Here is a 16,759-nt window from a genome sequence, read left to right as displayed (position 1 = left end):
GAATCTGGTGGAACACCAGCACAGAACTCATATTTGGCGTGGAGCGAGGAGGCGCCTTGGGTGTGAACACTGTAAAAACACTTTGCAGAAGTAGTTTTTTGTTTAATTCGTTGTCAAACGGTACTTCCCATAGATTTGAAGCAGATAGTTTCCTTTGGGTATGAACAATAAAAAAAAAACGCTTCGCAGCACTCTAGTTTTTGTGTAATCCATTGTCCCGAAGTACTTCCTATATATTTCAAGGTGCTAGTTTCCCTTGGATGTGAACACAGTCAAAGAACTTTGCAGAGCTCAGAACACGGTCAAAATACTTTTCAGAGCTCAAAATAGCTCTTGAGTATTTCTTTGTCAAAAGGTGCTTCCCATAGATTTGAAGCTGCTAGTATCCCTTTTACGTGAACACATTAAAAATTCTTTGCAGAACTCCAAACAGCTTTTGCGTAATTTGTTGTCAACATGTACTTCCCATAGATTTGCTTCCCTTCCATATGAACAACAAAACAATAATTTGCAAAACTCTAGTTTTTGTGTAATTCATTGCCAAAAGGTACTTCACGTAGATTTCACACTGCTAGTTTCCCTTGGATGTGAACAGAGTAAAAATACTCCGCAGAACTCTAAATAGTTTTTGCGCAATTCGTTGTCAAAAGGATGGCTCTGGAAACTGGTAGAGAAGCATGCTAAATTTGAAATAGCCACAAAGTAACCCTTCACCGTTTAGATTAACTGCGCGCAACAAAACAAAACATATGTCATCCTATACAACTCATCCTGGCTGGAAACTTTCCCAGGAAGTCTTCATGAGCGGCACCTTCCGACCACCGGGGCCGCCACATCTACGAAGGTCGGCGCCGAGTCGGGCTCGTCCGTAATCCGGCATTAAGGAAATTACTGCTTACCCCGTTGCCCGTCTCCCCTTGTCATCCTTGGCGGATTCCGCAACTGGGGGCTGGCTCTCACCACCGACTCGAGCAAAGGCCGCAACGCTGCCCCATCAAAGGGGGAAAACGATGACATCCCGCTGATGACTCGAGAAGCTGCCGGAGGGAGGAAATATACGTCCAACACTGAGTCTTCATCAACCTATCATCTCGCAACAGCAACAAAACGAAAAAAGAAAGGGCATATCCAGCGGTAAACTGAACTTATCTTCCGGTAGTACGCCCCATTCCGGGCTTTTCTTTTCTCTTTAATTTCCGGCCATTCTTCTCAAGCTCACCCACGCCCACGTTACCCAGGAAAGCCAGATATATTCCTGATTACGGTTATTGCCTCAGCCAAGCGATTGGTCGCCAACGCTTCAATTGAAGACGTTTCGGCCGCGGTTATTCAAAAAGGGTCTACTTTTATCGCGGTTTCTGTCATGGCGATGTTACTCGAGGCATTCTATTCTACATGGTGTTTGGGCTAACGGGCAGCGATTCTCATGCATACCTCCTAAGGGGTGTGGGGGGCAGGGCAGGGCGCGCTCAATCCGATTTGCGTACAGACGTGAGTCGAATACGGTTGCGTTTCGACTCTCATCCGGAGCTTGACTGCTCGTTTGTTCAATTTCATATAGGCGGGTTGGCCGAAGGGGAACTGCAGGTATAGGCGCGGGCTTCTGGGGTGGTGACGTGCGCGGAATGTTTTGCGGCCTCTCTCGTGAACGTTAGTTAAGCATTCCTCAATCCTCTATTCGATTTTTTTTAGGCTTTCGTATACGGGCTTGCTGTTAGGCTTGCTATTAGGCTTTCTGTCTTTCTGTTAGGCTTTCTGTCTGTAAAGATAGTTTAGTGGCAGCAGGTTCACGAAGCGCTTATTAGAATAAATGCAATAGCCACCGTTCGGCTAAATGGTGGTTACTTCAAAAGACTCAAAAAGGAAGAAAAAACGCCAAGATCAGTGTTTTGTTTTTATCTTCTCGGGATTAGCCGAGCTGGGTAATCATAGAGGATTCTTCAGAAGTTCGAAGGAGCCGTGTAGACAAAATACAAGTTTATTTTATTCGGAAGATTTGGTGTTTTATTGTGCCCGCAGTACTTGTGCGGCACTAAACGATGGTTTATTCACTGAAAAATAAAACAATTTAGGCCTTAATTTTTATTTTCCCGCTGAATCGTGTCCTTCGTGACGTCTACGAAGACGTATCCAGGACAAGTACTGAAGTGAACGTAAGTGTGCGGACTAGGGCTGCAGCGAACGTCGGAACGCCTTGTTTACTGTCAGTCCTTCTAGATGGCGCCACCATACCGCTCGCGAACTGCCCACCCTCGCTTTGTTTTTGACTGGATTTTTGCCTGGATATTGTTTGTTACGGTTGATAGTACTCTTTCGTGAAAGATTGGGTATGCTCGACAAACCAGGTAACAGACGACAATGTCGCTTATACCAGTTGGTCAGTGCAAGCTCAACGCACCGGGCGGCTGTGCAGCTATAACCGGCATTGTACGCACTGGTGCTTTCATGTTTACGTGTGCGTTCGTAACTTCCATTGCTTACCCCACCATTCGTACTGCTATAAAAAGAATATGCAATGAATATAAGCTCAAATGGCTCGTTCCGCGAGCTTATAACCCCGTTTAATTTGCGCTGGCTTTTGTCGGCCTCATCCAATCGCACAGCTGCCCATAATAGGTTCTACTGCGGGAAATGAGCTAGTGGGTCGCATGGCCTTTGTCTTTTTTCCTAATTATATAGCTTATTTAAGTGTAGTTTGCGTTCAAAGTTGTGTAGTGTTGTTCTAACGAGGCAATCTTTCGAATGAACCAAACTTGCATTTTGTCCGGGGGGCCCCTTTAACTTAGAGTCGCTCTCACTCGCTTCTGCGGATTGATGCAACGTGCATCCTTAAGCTGAATGACTCAGGATTTATTTCGGTCTCACCTCATTAAACGAGCGAAAGTCAAAGGCGTTTCATCGTAGACGCGATTATCTGTTCAGCATCCGAAAGCTGTTTTGTGCATAAAAGAGTTTCGCGAGAGGACCCTGTTCAGCCATAGAAGTTCGCGTGAAAGCGTCGCCGGTCTCGCTCTATTGAGCGTCTCGCACCGCGCGATCTGTTTGATGAATGACCTGGAAATGATCAGTCTCTCGGGGTCGGATGGCACGGCGGGCCGAAGAAGGGAGCGGCGTGTCGTGTTGAGTTGCGTTGAGAAAACTTCGTCCTGAAGAGACGAAACTTTTCTCCAGTTCGACTTGTTCGTCGGAGATCGCGCCGCTTTCGAGGACGCTGTTCGAGGAGGGGAAGGCGGCGTCACTTCCTAAGGGGGAAGTTTTCCCTGCGAATGAGTTTCCTCTGCTCTGGCGCACCCTTGTAAGGGTTTCCGTTCGTTGAAAGGATAGTGCATTGGGGAGCCATTGATGTTCTCTGACCCCTGAGCCCGTCTTGGTGCATTACGAGGACCAAACTTTCTTTTTGTTTCGTTTTTTTTGAGCGGCCACGAACACAAAATAGATCATTGGTAAATTTGAAAGAACTGGTTTCTGGTAACTCACTCAGCTCCATTCTAGACCCAACAGGAGTTAATAACAACAAAAACAAAACAAAAAAAAAAAACGCGATAAATATTTAAAAATAACAATTTCGCGCTAAAATGACGTAATATGGGAATAAGTGACGTAATAGGGGCCACCACTAAGACATACCGTATTTTCGCGCGTATAACCCGCACCAAAAATGCGAAAATTTCAGGGGGTGAAGTAGAGGCGGGGAATATATGCGAAGTATTTGCTTTGGTGCAGTTTCACTGCAATGTGCGTGGGGCCGTGATGCCCCTACAGCAGTAAGAGCGACTAAGCCACTGTTATCCCATTGACAGTGCTTATTCTGCACACACAGCTCACCAATATACCAACCTGAAAAATGTTTGCGGCAAGTCGCCTAGTTACGTAGTCAGCTAGGTAAGTTCTTTTGCATAAACGAATGGGTAATGTTTCTTCAGCAGTAGCTTTGGTCCGTCCTTTATGTATAAAATATGCGGGAAATACGCGGGGGTATATTTTTTCATCCGTCTACGGAAAGGAGGGGTGCCAGTTATATGGAGGGGCGGTTTATACGCGCGAAAGTACGGTAGTTATCAGTGTTCGACTTCACGTCAGCGTTGAAGTGACACTGTCAAACGCAACTAGAGAGCCCACTACAAATAGGTTAGTCATGTTTCTTTGCGGTGGTTTAGGTCGGCGACCGACAATCGCACAAACAAGATTCCTTGACGTAATAGAGAAATAGCCGGAAAATGGCTTGAGAATAGCCGCTGCTTCGCGTGTTTTCTTGAATATCTAGGTCATTTGTGTGAAGTTTTGAACCAAAATTAGTAGCATTGTTGTCAGGCAGCCGTGTTTTTGATGTCCAATTTTGTATTTTGGCTTCATGGCTCCTTAGGAAGTGACTGGTCGGGCGTGGGATCCGATACACCACATGTTCTCCCTTTCGTTTTTTTTCCTGCTAATTTGTAAACGATGTTGATGGGATTTTTTGAGGACGCAATCTGTTAAGAATCAGCAGCGCGGGTTGATATTATGTGACGTGAAATAGCCGTCGCTTCGTGAAGCTTCGTTGCTTTTGAGAAAGTTCAACACGGCAAAATTACCTCAAGATAATTCTAGTTAAGGATTGTTGCGGTGGGCTGAATCGAAGAATTTCGTTGCACAAAATTTAGATATGTCCACTCGCAAGGTTTGCGAATCAGATAGCTTAACTACACAAGGAAAGAAGCCTGCAGAAAAAAAAAAAGGAGTCTAGATTGATGTCACCAAGTAAGCTAATTTTGCAAACAGTAACAGAGAAGACGACAGGATTCCCTAATTTTTGTAGGTCTGATCAGAGATGTATGTACTTTATGCTCTTTCAGACGTCCTTTACGCTTTCATGTAAATGCTTTACGTACATATTTTTGTATACGCCTTCTCGTTTATGCTTTCGAGCAATCGATCACCACTCAGTGCGTCAAAATGAAAATAACTTCGGCGTCACCACCTTGCGACACTTCCGAAGCCCCGAACGTCGCTGGACCTTAAGCTGCTACCTTGGATACTCGCAAAGCTTGGAGGTATGAGAACGAGATGATTCATGGCGATCGCGTGAGCGCCGCTAAAGATAATTTTGTGGACCACGTAACGCCTTACATCGGGAGTCAATGACTAAGATTAGGGGCAGAGCGCTGCCATACAAGAATCATAAAAAAATCTTTACGCGAGATTTGTCGAGGTTTGCCGTATTCGTCGTAGTATTTATTTCCCCCTTTTGTGGCGCTACTTCGTTTATTTGGGGAAGCCTGAGGGCCACCAGTGTATTCCGTAAGCGCAAATAAAGGAACGTGGACTAATGGCCTCCTATTAGGCGAACATGACTGGAACCCTCGCGCGGGGTCAGCCTGAACCCCGGCCGAGACACCACGGCGCCCCCGGGCATCAACAGCCCGAGATGGATCGTTATGGATCGCCGCTTACACCCACAGTGGTCGGCCGGAAATTAATGCGGATCAAAGGCCGATAACGTCGTCAAAAGGAGTGCACAAGGGGCGAGCCTCTTGGAGGAAGGGGCGTTCCGCCGCTTGCATTGGCAGCCTGCGCCGGAACCCATACATACGGTCCTGTACACTCAGGGTCATCGGGATGGCGACGCGCTCTCGGGACTCCCGCGGTGGCGCCGCTTTGACGACGGCGACGTAACGGCGTGGGGTCGTCTCCGGACCGCGGGTCGATCAAGAGCTCTGATCCCGCCGCGAGATGCGCTAACGAGCTCACTCGTCGTCGGCCGGTCTTGTGCGTTCGAGCGCACGTTTCGGAGATAGGGTTTGCGTGGAGTGGTGACGAGTGTCCGGGGCTTTATGGTCGCCGGAGAGATATGACAGTCGGGGATGACCGAACGGTTCGGATGATCTGATTTCACAGACACTTCGGTCCGCGGAGAATGGCAGGTTCTGTTGAAGTCTGTACTGGAGACAACAGGAGACGTTGAGACTCGTTTTACTCTCGGCACAGAGCGAGCGGAAGCTAAGATGGTCTGAGCAAGTAACCAATTCAGAATGAAGAGGCAATAGTCTTCGAGATGCCGTGAGCGTTTTCTACATGGCCTTATGATTTTTTGTTCATTTTTGTTTTTCTTCACAGACATCGACAATGTTTGATCGCCGGAGTAAAAACGTATTTCAAAACCCGTCATCTCAGTACGTAGCTTGCGGCATAAAAATAGGCAGAGTTAGTACCCTCACGTAGTTGTAAGTCACGTAATCCCTCACGTAATTGTACGTCCTAGACCAAATTCCTAGCACCTCGAAGTTTTCCAGGATGGCGCTGTGGCGCACGTTGTCGAAGGCCTTTGTTAGGTCTAAGCCTAGGATGGCTTTTGTGTTTCTCCATGATGTACCATTTCCGTCTACGATCTGAAGTTTGAATTGCAATAGAACGTCTTGAGTTGGTAACTTTGGTCTAATTAGACCCGATTAGAGCCACTAGATGAGATACTTAATCACAGCGCGAAGGACGGCACAGACAGAAGACTAACAACTGGACAAGTGCTGTTAGTCTTCTGTCGTCTGTCTTGTTAGTCTTCTGTCTGTCCCGTCCTTTGCGCTGTGATTAAATTAAGTATGAACACGTACCAACTCGCCCAACTTGCAACTGTCCCACTAGATGAGGTTTCAAAGTATCGGCACTCTTTTCTGTCATTGTTATATACCGCCGACAGCGGCCATTGGTCGAACCGCGTCACGTGACATTTGTTTACCCCGGCAAGACCCATGGGCGCTGACATTTTGGTGCCTCTGTGTTGCCGCGCGCGCGCTCTTCGATAAGTCGTGATTTTCGGAGCGCAGTGCGGCTGTACGACACGTTGAGAGTGAGTTTTCACGCCCCCAGACAGAGTAGCGATGCCGTGCTGCTCTGTACTAAGCTCTTTCAACCGGCGGGAAGGTGGAAAACGCCTGCATCGCTTCCCGCTGGGAAAGAACGACAAGGGCCAAGCGTAACGTACGGCCACTTAAAAAAGCGCTGTTTAATTAGTGGCACAGCGTAACCAAATAAGCTGCGCCAGCGAACCGAGCCTGACCACATCGCACCGGCGCGCTGCCTCTAAATCTTCGAAAAGTAAACACAGCTGTCATTGTTGCCAAGCGGCGCCCGGACCAATACCACCGTCAATTTCAGCCGCGATAGGGCGCATGAAGCTGGCCACCCTGGCGCCAGGCACCAAAATGGCTGCCGCCGTGCGTCAGTGCCGTTACTCTTAAGCGTAGCTTATTAAGTGGTTCTAGACCCGATCACAGTGTGGGGTATGAATCCTTGTCCTCCTTGTGTTTCAGTTTTCTGAGTACAACGTGCTGCATCAGCTTTTCCATGCACGAAGTCAAGGAAATGGGTATTAGGTTCTCTAGCCGAAACGTCTTTCTTAGCTTGAGAATCATGATGATGTTGACCGTTTTCCACTGCGTTGTAATGCTTCCCATTTCTCATCTTAGATTCATATACTGTGTTAGGGCTTCTGCGGAATCGTCGTCGAGATTTCTTGTAGTTTTGTTTGTAATACCAACATTTTAGGCTGAAGTCAAAGAAGAACCATTCTTGCGGCGTGGCGGGAGTGAATTCAGCATTTGCGGTAAATGATTCCTGTGGGTCCAAGATCGGTAGACATCAGGGGACGAGTTAACAGAAGGCTCTGTCGTGGTCGATCGCTGTCATCTGTATTTTACCCCGTGGTCACCGAGTACAAGCGGCGGACAACTGCGTTCCATTTCGCCCCCAGAAGAGTGACTATCGATTGAGTGTCATGCACAATACGGTGATCAGGGTAAGTCCTACTCTATTCTCTGATGCGGCCTGAGAATGAGTGTGGAGGCAAATCGGGGTGGAGGAGCTCTTAGTAGACCGGGAAGCTCAGTTTCGAGAGACGATTGGGTGATTATAGCTACAGTAGTGGCTCTATTGAAACCAAGGCGTTCTCAATAGTGGCGCACCAAGCCGATAGAGTCATCTGATCAGCGAACATGTGATCACATAAGACATTAGCAAAATATGTCAATCTCGTTGAGTGGTGTCTGTGCCATGCGACCACCACGGGCGGGAACCACACTAGCGCGGGAGATAGCGGATCGGTGTTTTACTGGCAGCAGAGGCCTCAAGCTCCAAGTGGCGGGGGAAAGGAGTGGAGGGGCAGATGAAATAGGCCCGAGTGGTTGCTTCAACAGCAAAATTAAGAAAGCCGTGTTTTTATTTCGGAAGTTACCGCACTATAGCAGTTGTCTTAGTGGTTCACGACCCGTGCTGCCCATTTTATACCGACGAACCGTCAGCCTCCAAAGGAAAAAGTGGCTGGCGATTACGATACTCCCTAATGCGATACTTTTTTTTATTGCGCTATTTTGCCACAGGGCATCAAAGGAATGGAAAGATAAAAAAATTAAGTGATGGGATGCAAGCCGCTTCATGCAGTACAGAATGCCGTGTAGACCAGTCTCAGCCATGAAGTCCAACAGCTGCTTGTAAAGAGGATCATGCATCCGCCGATGATGTCGGGCGGACGTCCTGGGCGATGTCCTGGAGCTACCATGTGCCGGATTCGGGCTGGAGGCAGCACTCACTAGTGGGTTTTCTCGACTGCAGCGATGATGAGCCTCTGCGTCGGCGGCGCGAAGTGTGTCTCAGGAAGGGACCGCGAACTCCGCCTTAAGCGAACTGACATCATAGTTAGGCGCACGCCCCCCTCACGTTTTCGCCAAGTGTCGCGCCGTCGAGCGCCTCGTGCGGGCACAGCATACTGCCCCCTACCCTCCCCCACCGCACACTTTCGGAGATCGCTGGATCGCGCCGCAACGGCGAACCGCCCTCCTCTTCCACTTTCGTGACACTTTCCTCTTTTGCTTTCTTTCCCTCGTTGGTCTTCCCACCATTTGCTTTTTCTTTCACCCGTTGGTCTTCCCATCGTTCGCTCGGTCACGACGACGGCGACGCGGCTCAGCCCAGAGACGGGCGCCAAAGGGTTGCGCTCTAATAACTTTGGGGTCTGTGTGGCGTTAATTGCACCGACGTAACTTCATAACCACCATCCCCTCCCATCGCGTACGAGGCGGCTCCTTCCAGAGCGTCTTCAGCCAAGTGTTTCCCTCGCTCTCATCGTGGAGCCCGATTCCATCATCTTCTGCGCCAGGCCTGTGCGGCCTCTCTTCTATAAAGGCTTTTGATGACCGGCTTTTCACAGCGCGGCGGTGCGTTGAAACAAGTGAGCCGCCTTGCTGTCGTTCAGATCGGCCCTTAATGCGAAAGTCCTTTTACTTATCGTCGTCGCGGTTTGTCACTTAGCGCTGGCGCGGGAAAAAAATCGGTCCCGAAAGAAAAAGAAAAAGAGAGCTTTTAGTGGCCAGCTTTGTTATTTCCGTCTTCTTCCTTCCTATTCCCCGCTAACGATAAGGGCTTTCCCACTCGATTTTCGTTCCACCGTTTAATAGTTGTCGCTGTAATATCAACTCCGTGGCGCGGAAAATTAAACACGCTTAAACTTGGGGGCGACGATGCCCATTAGGAGCTCCCGGCTTGTTTTTGTCTCCTGTCGCGGATCGCGCTTCCATAAACGAGGATTGTCTCTCCGGGAGCTTATTGTGCAACGCGCCAAAAGTGGCGGATTTTGTTTATCGACTGCAAACATCCGAGCCGACCGTCGTGGCGAAGGCCTATGTGAGCTTTGAGCGAGTTTGCTCAATTTGGGCTCCAGCGCCCTGGGATGTGATTGGCCGCGCATTAAGCGGACTCGATCATCTCCCGAGCTTGAGTGGAAAGCGCTTATACTCTTAAGGCCGCGAAGCGAGGATGGGGGTTGGCAGTCGTTGAAGATTGTTTGTTGATTGTTTTTGTTGTTTGCTAGTTGTTTATGTTCTTAACGGTACGGTCTTGCCCGGTCGTGCCCCAGACGTCCGTGTTTCGACATCTTGAGCACTTTTGTGAAGGCTTTGGGAACTTTCTCTCGAATTACAGTCGACTATGAAGCCTACGCAATCGCCAAGTAGGCGTATTTTACCCGGCTTAGAAACGTCGTTTCTGGTTGCGATGCTTTTCTCTATGAGGTCCAGTAAGCTTTATCTCTGCCCTAATACGTCGACTGTGCGTACTACGGGCAGAAATTTATTATACATTTTGATGCCCCCGGGGCATCTTTAAAACCGGCATCTGAAAGATGACGATGGGGAAATCAGGCTGTTTGTTAGAAAAAGTTCATTTCGTCATCTTCATTGACTTGTGATGGTCCTACAAGTCAACTGTGCACTGTCGTAGTTGAAGAAGCATCGTACTCAAGACGGGTAATCATCTTTCCTCGTATTGAAGCAGCCATATTGCAGCAAAGTCATGCATAGCTGGATCCAGCAGAACATCTTCAGGGTCCAGGAGACCAATTTTCAGTGTATGGAAAAAGGAAACAGTGGTGATTCCTCTGTCGTAGGGATCAGTAAAACAGGAAAGTGAAATGTGCAGCGAAATCTGCAGCTGAGCATGATTTGCGGGTCGGCGGCTGTCTTGTGCGTGTGCTTGGTGAGTGACGTCCTGCTGGCGGGTCGCTTTGGCAAAGGCGTACTTGCGTCATTTCAGTGACCTGTATGACGTCAGGGAAACCTTGTTGTATCTCGGCATAAAACGCGTTCGTGTTAAAATTTAAAACCCGAAAACGAACAACCCTAAGTATAACGTACTCTTTAGTACTAAAGGTTGCTTCCCCGCAAGCAGGCCCTGTGTGCAGGGGTGCACCCTTTACAGGCCGCTTGCATCGTTGTACTGGCGTAATTTACGTGCCGGATATAACGTCAGGGAAATCTTGGTGTATCCTGGAAAGAACACTTTCGTGTTAAAATCATACATACATCCAAGCTCTTAGGCCATCCATATTTTTGATGTACGACGGCTTTTATGCCCTTCAAAATCCGGCAATGCGTTTAGGTTCAGAGGTGTTGCCGATGTTAAGAGGCTCAGTGCAAGCAGGCTTTTGAGCTGGCTTTCCGACATTGTGTGCCGAACAGTGAAGCACGGCCATCTACGGAGAGTGTGGTTACAGACTCCCTTTATACTCCTCTCCACTGACGTCACCTTTTTCCCGAGCCGTGCATAATCCTTGTGGCGCTCGGCATCTTTCTACCTTCGGATAGTTTTTGTGTGAGTCTTCATCCGAATGCCCGCATATACCCGCGAGGAATTATCGGCGGGTTAAAAGACCAGCTCCCTTGAATCGCAAAACCACCTTTAATGATTTCCTTTGTCGCCATGCTGACGCGGTAGGAGACCAAGAAGATAAGCGTGCGTTATCTTTCCAGAGGTCGGAGGAATTCGCGTTCAAAATGCTATAAAAGCTCGTTAATTCGAACTCGAAGGGGATCATAAAATACTTCGAATTAAGCGGAGTTCGAATTAGCGGGTGTGCTCTAGAATGAATAAACTTCGCGCAACACCGCGCGGGCCAACTCGTTATGGTGCATTATAATATAGGCGCTACTAGATGTTTGTGGCAGCTGATTTTGTAAATAATGTTCATGGAACTTGAATAGCGAACGGCGCCGGCGGCGCGGCGCCCGCTTCGGAAGCGAACTAGGCTGTCACAGCAGCATCGCGCGTGCGCTACGCTGTTGTTTTTTTTAAATGCAGAGCATTTCAGTAACTCACGATGTCACCCGCGTTGACGTCCGTAGTCCGCACCGTCGTTGTCCCTACTATATAAAAAAAATACTATCCGGCGCCCGGTTTCGATCCCTCGACCCTGGGGGCGGAACGCAATGTACATGGTGCTCTACCCACTGCGCCACAAAGGCGACACAGAATGGGACGTTACGAACGCGCCTTATATCGTTGACTCATTCAAATTATTGCTGACGAGCGCTCTCTCGTCACCAGTTGCCACAAGTGCAACAACATTAACGTAACGCAAACTACTTAACGTCGTGCGCCCCCGGAAATGCTCTGCATTTGATCGTGCCCCTCGCGAGGGGGATGTTTCACTGCGTCTTCTCTCGGTCGCGGGACCCGTGGCGCCATCTGGCGGAGGCGCGGCACAACTCGTGGCACTTTGAAAAGATGCGGCGCCAGCCAGCTGTGTGTGTGCCTGCCGCACTTGTACAAATGGCGAGTGCATTGGCGGTCCACAGAGCAAAGCATTCGTGCAAGTAAGCTGTTGCAGTCAGTCAGTCAGTCAGTCAGTTAGTTAGTTAGTTAGTTAGTTAGTTAGTTAGTTAGTTAGTTAACAACTCCGCAAGCATTTGCGTTTCTTGCTTTGTAAACAAAGCGAAACACGCAAGAATGACGAAATTTCCTTGACTCATTCAAACTTTTTTGTTTCGTTGCTTTGCATTTCTAATAAATTTGGTTTGGTTTGGATTTGCAACAGATTGTAATCACTCTGCACCGACTTCTTCTTCGAAGAGCAATGAAAACCAATAGATCCCAGTTCGAATTAACCGCTCTGGATCGCGATGCGTTCTAATTATCCGGAGTTTTCCCCCATTGAAATATACAGGGCTGTGCAGGGACCAGGGCGTCAGTTCGAATTAACCGAAAGTTCGAATTACCCGAGTTCGAATTAACTAGCGTTTACTGTATATATATGTCGCTCCTATGTTACAGCGTCCTCTTTGTTTGGGGACCTTAAACGAAAACTCGATGTATTGGGGCTTGCAAACGCGACACCTGGATGGTAGATACAACTGATGAATGTCAAGGGCTGTGAATGTGCCCCTTAACGGGGAAGTCCAACCATAAAAAAGTACGTTGTGAGCCAGCATTTGAGTCGAAAAGGATCATGCGTCGGTATTATTTCATCGGCAGACGCGCATCTCGTTATCTACGCGCACTCCCTAAAATCGCTCAGCAAAAAGGGGTGGAAGTGCTAAACCCCATCTTCTAAAACCTATATATACTGGAAGCGAATCTGTAAGGCCAGTTCTCTGAAACAAGTATTACAAAAAGCTTTTGTTGTGTTGGCGTAACTTTCGCCGTAGCTGTTCCAGGCTTCCTTTAATATATTTTTCTTGCTTGCGCATAAAATACTAAAATTGTTATGTTGACATTTTCAGGTTGACTGAAAGCTGATGCCTCAGCAACAACAAAAAAAAACGCAACCTGGAGCGGGGTGAGTACAAGTGTTTTGTTTTTGCGTTTGACAGCCTTCTCCAACTGCATGTGTACCTGCGGAAATCGATCTTTACAAAGCGAATGTAAATTGTAGTATCGTATCGAAGCAAAGAAAAAAATCCCGGGCCATCTCCACTAACGTGAAACCAGTGTTGTACACGTTCCTCCAAAATAGGAACGAAAGCTCGTTCCTCGTTCCTTGCCAATTTTGAAACGAGTTCCCGTTACAAGTTCCTTTATTGCGAAAGGAACGCGTTCCAGTTCCACTTCGAAAATTGGAACGTGTCGTTACATTAACGTTACAATTAGGTTTTTAAATTAAAATATAGTGTCGGATATTCCTGGGTCGAAATTAAGTGAGACATTCAAAACTCGCATTGAACTACGTATGTTAAACGAATATTAACACCACCGGCAGCAGATTATCTGGAGATAAAGATAATCAAAAGAAACGCTCCTAAGCGAATTTTTTCAGGGATCACCGGACAAGCTCCAGATGGCTCGAGGACATTTCGGTGCGGAAATTTAGGTGTACGGACATATCGGTGTACGGACATATCTGTGTACGGGCGTTTCGGTGCACGCACATTTCGGTGTACGGACATTTCGGTGTACGTACATTTCGGTGTACGGACATTTCGGCGACCAAATTATCCGGTGCTTGCCTGCTTGCGACAGCCGTTATATTTTTATTTCCGCTTAACGTGGGTTATGGACAACAATCTGGAGCAGTGAATTTATTTTTTTGATTGATGTCATGTTCGATCGTTGCCAGGTATATTTAGAAATTCTACATTTATATATTTTTGTTTAATACCTCTTCCTGGGGACACCTGTTATGCAGCCGATTGAATTCTTTAGCACACGTTTTTTTTTTTTATTCATGACAGGTTGTTAATTCATATTGGCTCTTTTTTTAGCTAAGACAATTACCCGTGTTTACGATGATCTACCGCCTCTTTTGTATTTTTTTTAATTACACACCCTCAAATTACATAAATTACATGCACACTCTCAATATCCAAAAAGTAACAAACATTAGCTAGCCCCCCAGAATGAAGAAAACGTTATGAACAGTATTACGTAGGCTGGGCTGCCTTGCTAAAATGAATTCGGGAAGACTGGTATAGGATATTGTCAGGGAGGAAAAATGGGGTTTTTGAAAACAGCCGCAGGTTCTAATATCCTGAATGCTGATTAATTTAGCGCGTACCGGTTGTGCATACAAATTCCACCCATTGTGTTCGGGACCACCAACCTTCGTTTAATGTTTACAAGCCTACATTTACCACATTTTAATTCTTTGTTCTAGCGTCCCCCCCCCCCCTCCCACCTCCCGCCTGTACGCTCGAATCTCGACCACATTTCTTTTTCAGCCATATTATTTCCGGTTTCCCCTGAAAATCCTACTGGCGTGGTGGAGTTCACGGTCTCCGAAGCGTCACCGCAGTGATTTTTTTATTTTTTTCTTTAGAACATACTGCTAGCATCTTAGTGGAGGCTTTTCAGGAATTGGGTGATACATTCAGAACAATGACATAGCCCACTTCGCGTTTAAAACAGAGACAAAGCTTTAAATTCACCATGGGCGCACAAAACCTCTATAATGTTACACAAAAAGCCACCAAAAAACCCGCTGAGAACACAATGGCCACTATCGTTAGCTGGCTGCGCCCTTCCGCGCGTCGCGGTCATATCGACGGCGCCACCACTCCAGGAATCGCTCTTACTGCGCCTTCAGTCTCCCCATTGGGAATTAACTCCTCAAGTCGCGCATGTCATGTACACCAAAGGTATACATCGCTTCCTCCCATTATAAGGAGCAAAAAAAAAAATGAATAGGCTAGTGTGACGAGAGCGGCAACAGTCGTCTTCAAGTTTTCGAAGTCCAGTCGACGCAATGGTGAAGCACAAGTGACACCCTCTCTCTCTACTTAGGGAGATGATTGCCGGCGGGGCTCAGCTTTCCCCTCCCCTAAGTAACGCCACCGTAAGTGCGATCGTTGGTTTGTTAGTTTTAAGTAGAACTGACACCGAATGCAACGAAGGCGAGATTGATTGAGATAATAATTAAAACGAAATGCACACGCGCCTAATCGACCTCGTTTTTCTGTTGTTTTTTCAATGACGTTTTGCTGGGGGGGTGGGGGGGGGGGGGGGGAGGAATAGACTAAAAGCAGCAGCGTCTTGCACCGTTGGGTGAAGTGAAAGGAAAGCGCTTTGGTAACACTTAAAGTATTAGGGTTGTTCACAGCAATGTTAAAATAACAAAAAATGGTTGAACGGATCCAAATTAACAACGTTAAATTTTACCATCTACTACAGAAATTGGGTTTCACGTGGCAATGCTCCGCCAGGGTTTAGCGTTCGTTTCCGCGAACGGCGGCGCAAGCACAAGTCTCAAACGTAAAATCATATCAAGTCACGAAATTACAATATTGAAGCTAAAATGTTCAAAGAATGACTGGGACATCCCTTCACCCAAAATATCTGGACCAAGACGTCGTGCACCAAAATTTCCGCGCACAGAAATGTCCACCCCGAAACGTCCTGGACCGAAATGTCCGACACCGAAATGTCCGGATACCGTCTAGCAGTCCGTGCGTTTCGTTGGCTACGTTGTTACCAGGTTGGCCGGGACCGTTCTGCTCCTGAGCGCACGGAAGGGCGAGTAGGAAGGGTGCGGAGGCACGGACATGGCCCCTACCTAATCCCCCTACCGCGACGAATGCCCAAGTGCCCAGCCGGGTCCCATACGACAGAACGAACGGACTGCTAAAACTCTGTATTCTTTCCCCGCCAGGGAACAATTCTATCGGCCAGACGCGCATTCTGTCCTCCCCAGACAAACGATGAAGGGTGAAAAGCATTCTCGCGGCTACGCTATTCACCCGTCGAACGCCGTGTAAGCAACCAGCATGAAAGCAAGCACAAGATGCGGCGTGCTGCGTAGTTATTCTTCTGCCTTTGACCTTCGAGGAAGCACGTACGGCTGAAGGGCGGGCAGACTGACCATCTTAAAGGAAGAGAAACGCAGTAGCGCTTTGTGAATTTTTGTACTCGAGCCTTGGCATCAAAAACAGGCAAAGCCTAGCGATGTAACGGCAGGAACGCCGTTCCTGCCGTTCCTTCAAAAACGTAACGAGTTACCGTTACAGTTCCACCGACCCTTAATGGAACGATGGCGCTCCTCCGTTCCTCCAAAAAGGAACTAGTTCCAGGAACGCCGTTCCTTGTAACGCCGTTCCGTACAACACTGCGTGAAACCTGGGGAGGGGCTAAGCATGCAGTGTATAAGTCTACTGGCGCCTTGGCGTTTTTGCCAACGGCGATGAAACTGTTGAGGGGTAGAAGTATACAGCTTTGCGTGCCTTTGTAGCACGAAGCGTTCTAGTGCGATAGTGTCCCGGTGTTTTTAGTGCGCGTTACGTTGTATCGCGAGGCGTTAACGAGTGTCCTGGTGTCTTGGTACCGTGAGTACATATAAGAAGACGGTTACAACGACGACATGATACGCCGAAAACCCCCAGCGCCTAAGGGGCTTCACCCCTAAAACTATGCAGGTGTCTAGAGTGCCATTCGGCGGTACTGTAAGCACTCCACTAAAGCGGCGTCCACTGACTTTTCGCAAAGATGTCTCATCTGGCACTACTTCGCTCTCCCTAACCTAGCCAAACCTAAC

The 16,759-nt window shown here is 47.9% G+C and overlaps 1 protein-coding gene across 2 annotated transcripts in view; it reads left to right on the top strand.

Moving 5' to 3' along the window:
- Nucleotides 1–16,759, top strand: part of LOC144163222 (endothelin-converting enzyme 1-like) — a 317,301-nt gene that overhangs the window by 167,069 nt on the left and 133,473 nt on the right. For both annotated transcript variants that reach the window (XM_077694081.1, XM_077694080.1), the window contains exon 2: nt 13,020–13,075. The gene's annotated coding sequence lies outside the window, so the exon portion shown is untranslated. The remainder of the gene's footprint in view (nt 1–13,019; nt 13,076–16,759) is intronic.

This window comes from Haemaphysalis longicornis, unplaced genomic scaffold, assembly GCF_048455015.1.
Source record: "Haemaphysalis longicornis isolate Haplotype H1 unplaced genomic scaffold, Haemaphysalis longicornis Haplotype H1 scaffold_12, whole genome shotgun sequence".
In the NCBI taxonomy this organism is placed as follows: domain Eukaryota; kingdom Metazoa; phylum Arthropoda; class Arachnida; order Ixodida; family Ixodidae; genus Haemaphysalis; species Haemaphysalis longicornis.
Note: the sequence above shows the minus strand (reverse complement) of the source record. Positions and strands in the feature narration are given on the sequence as shown.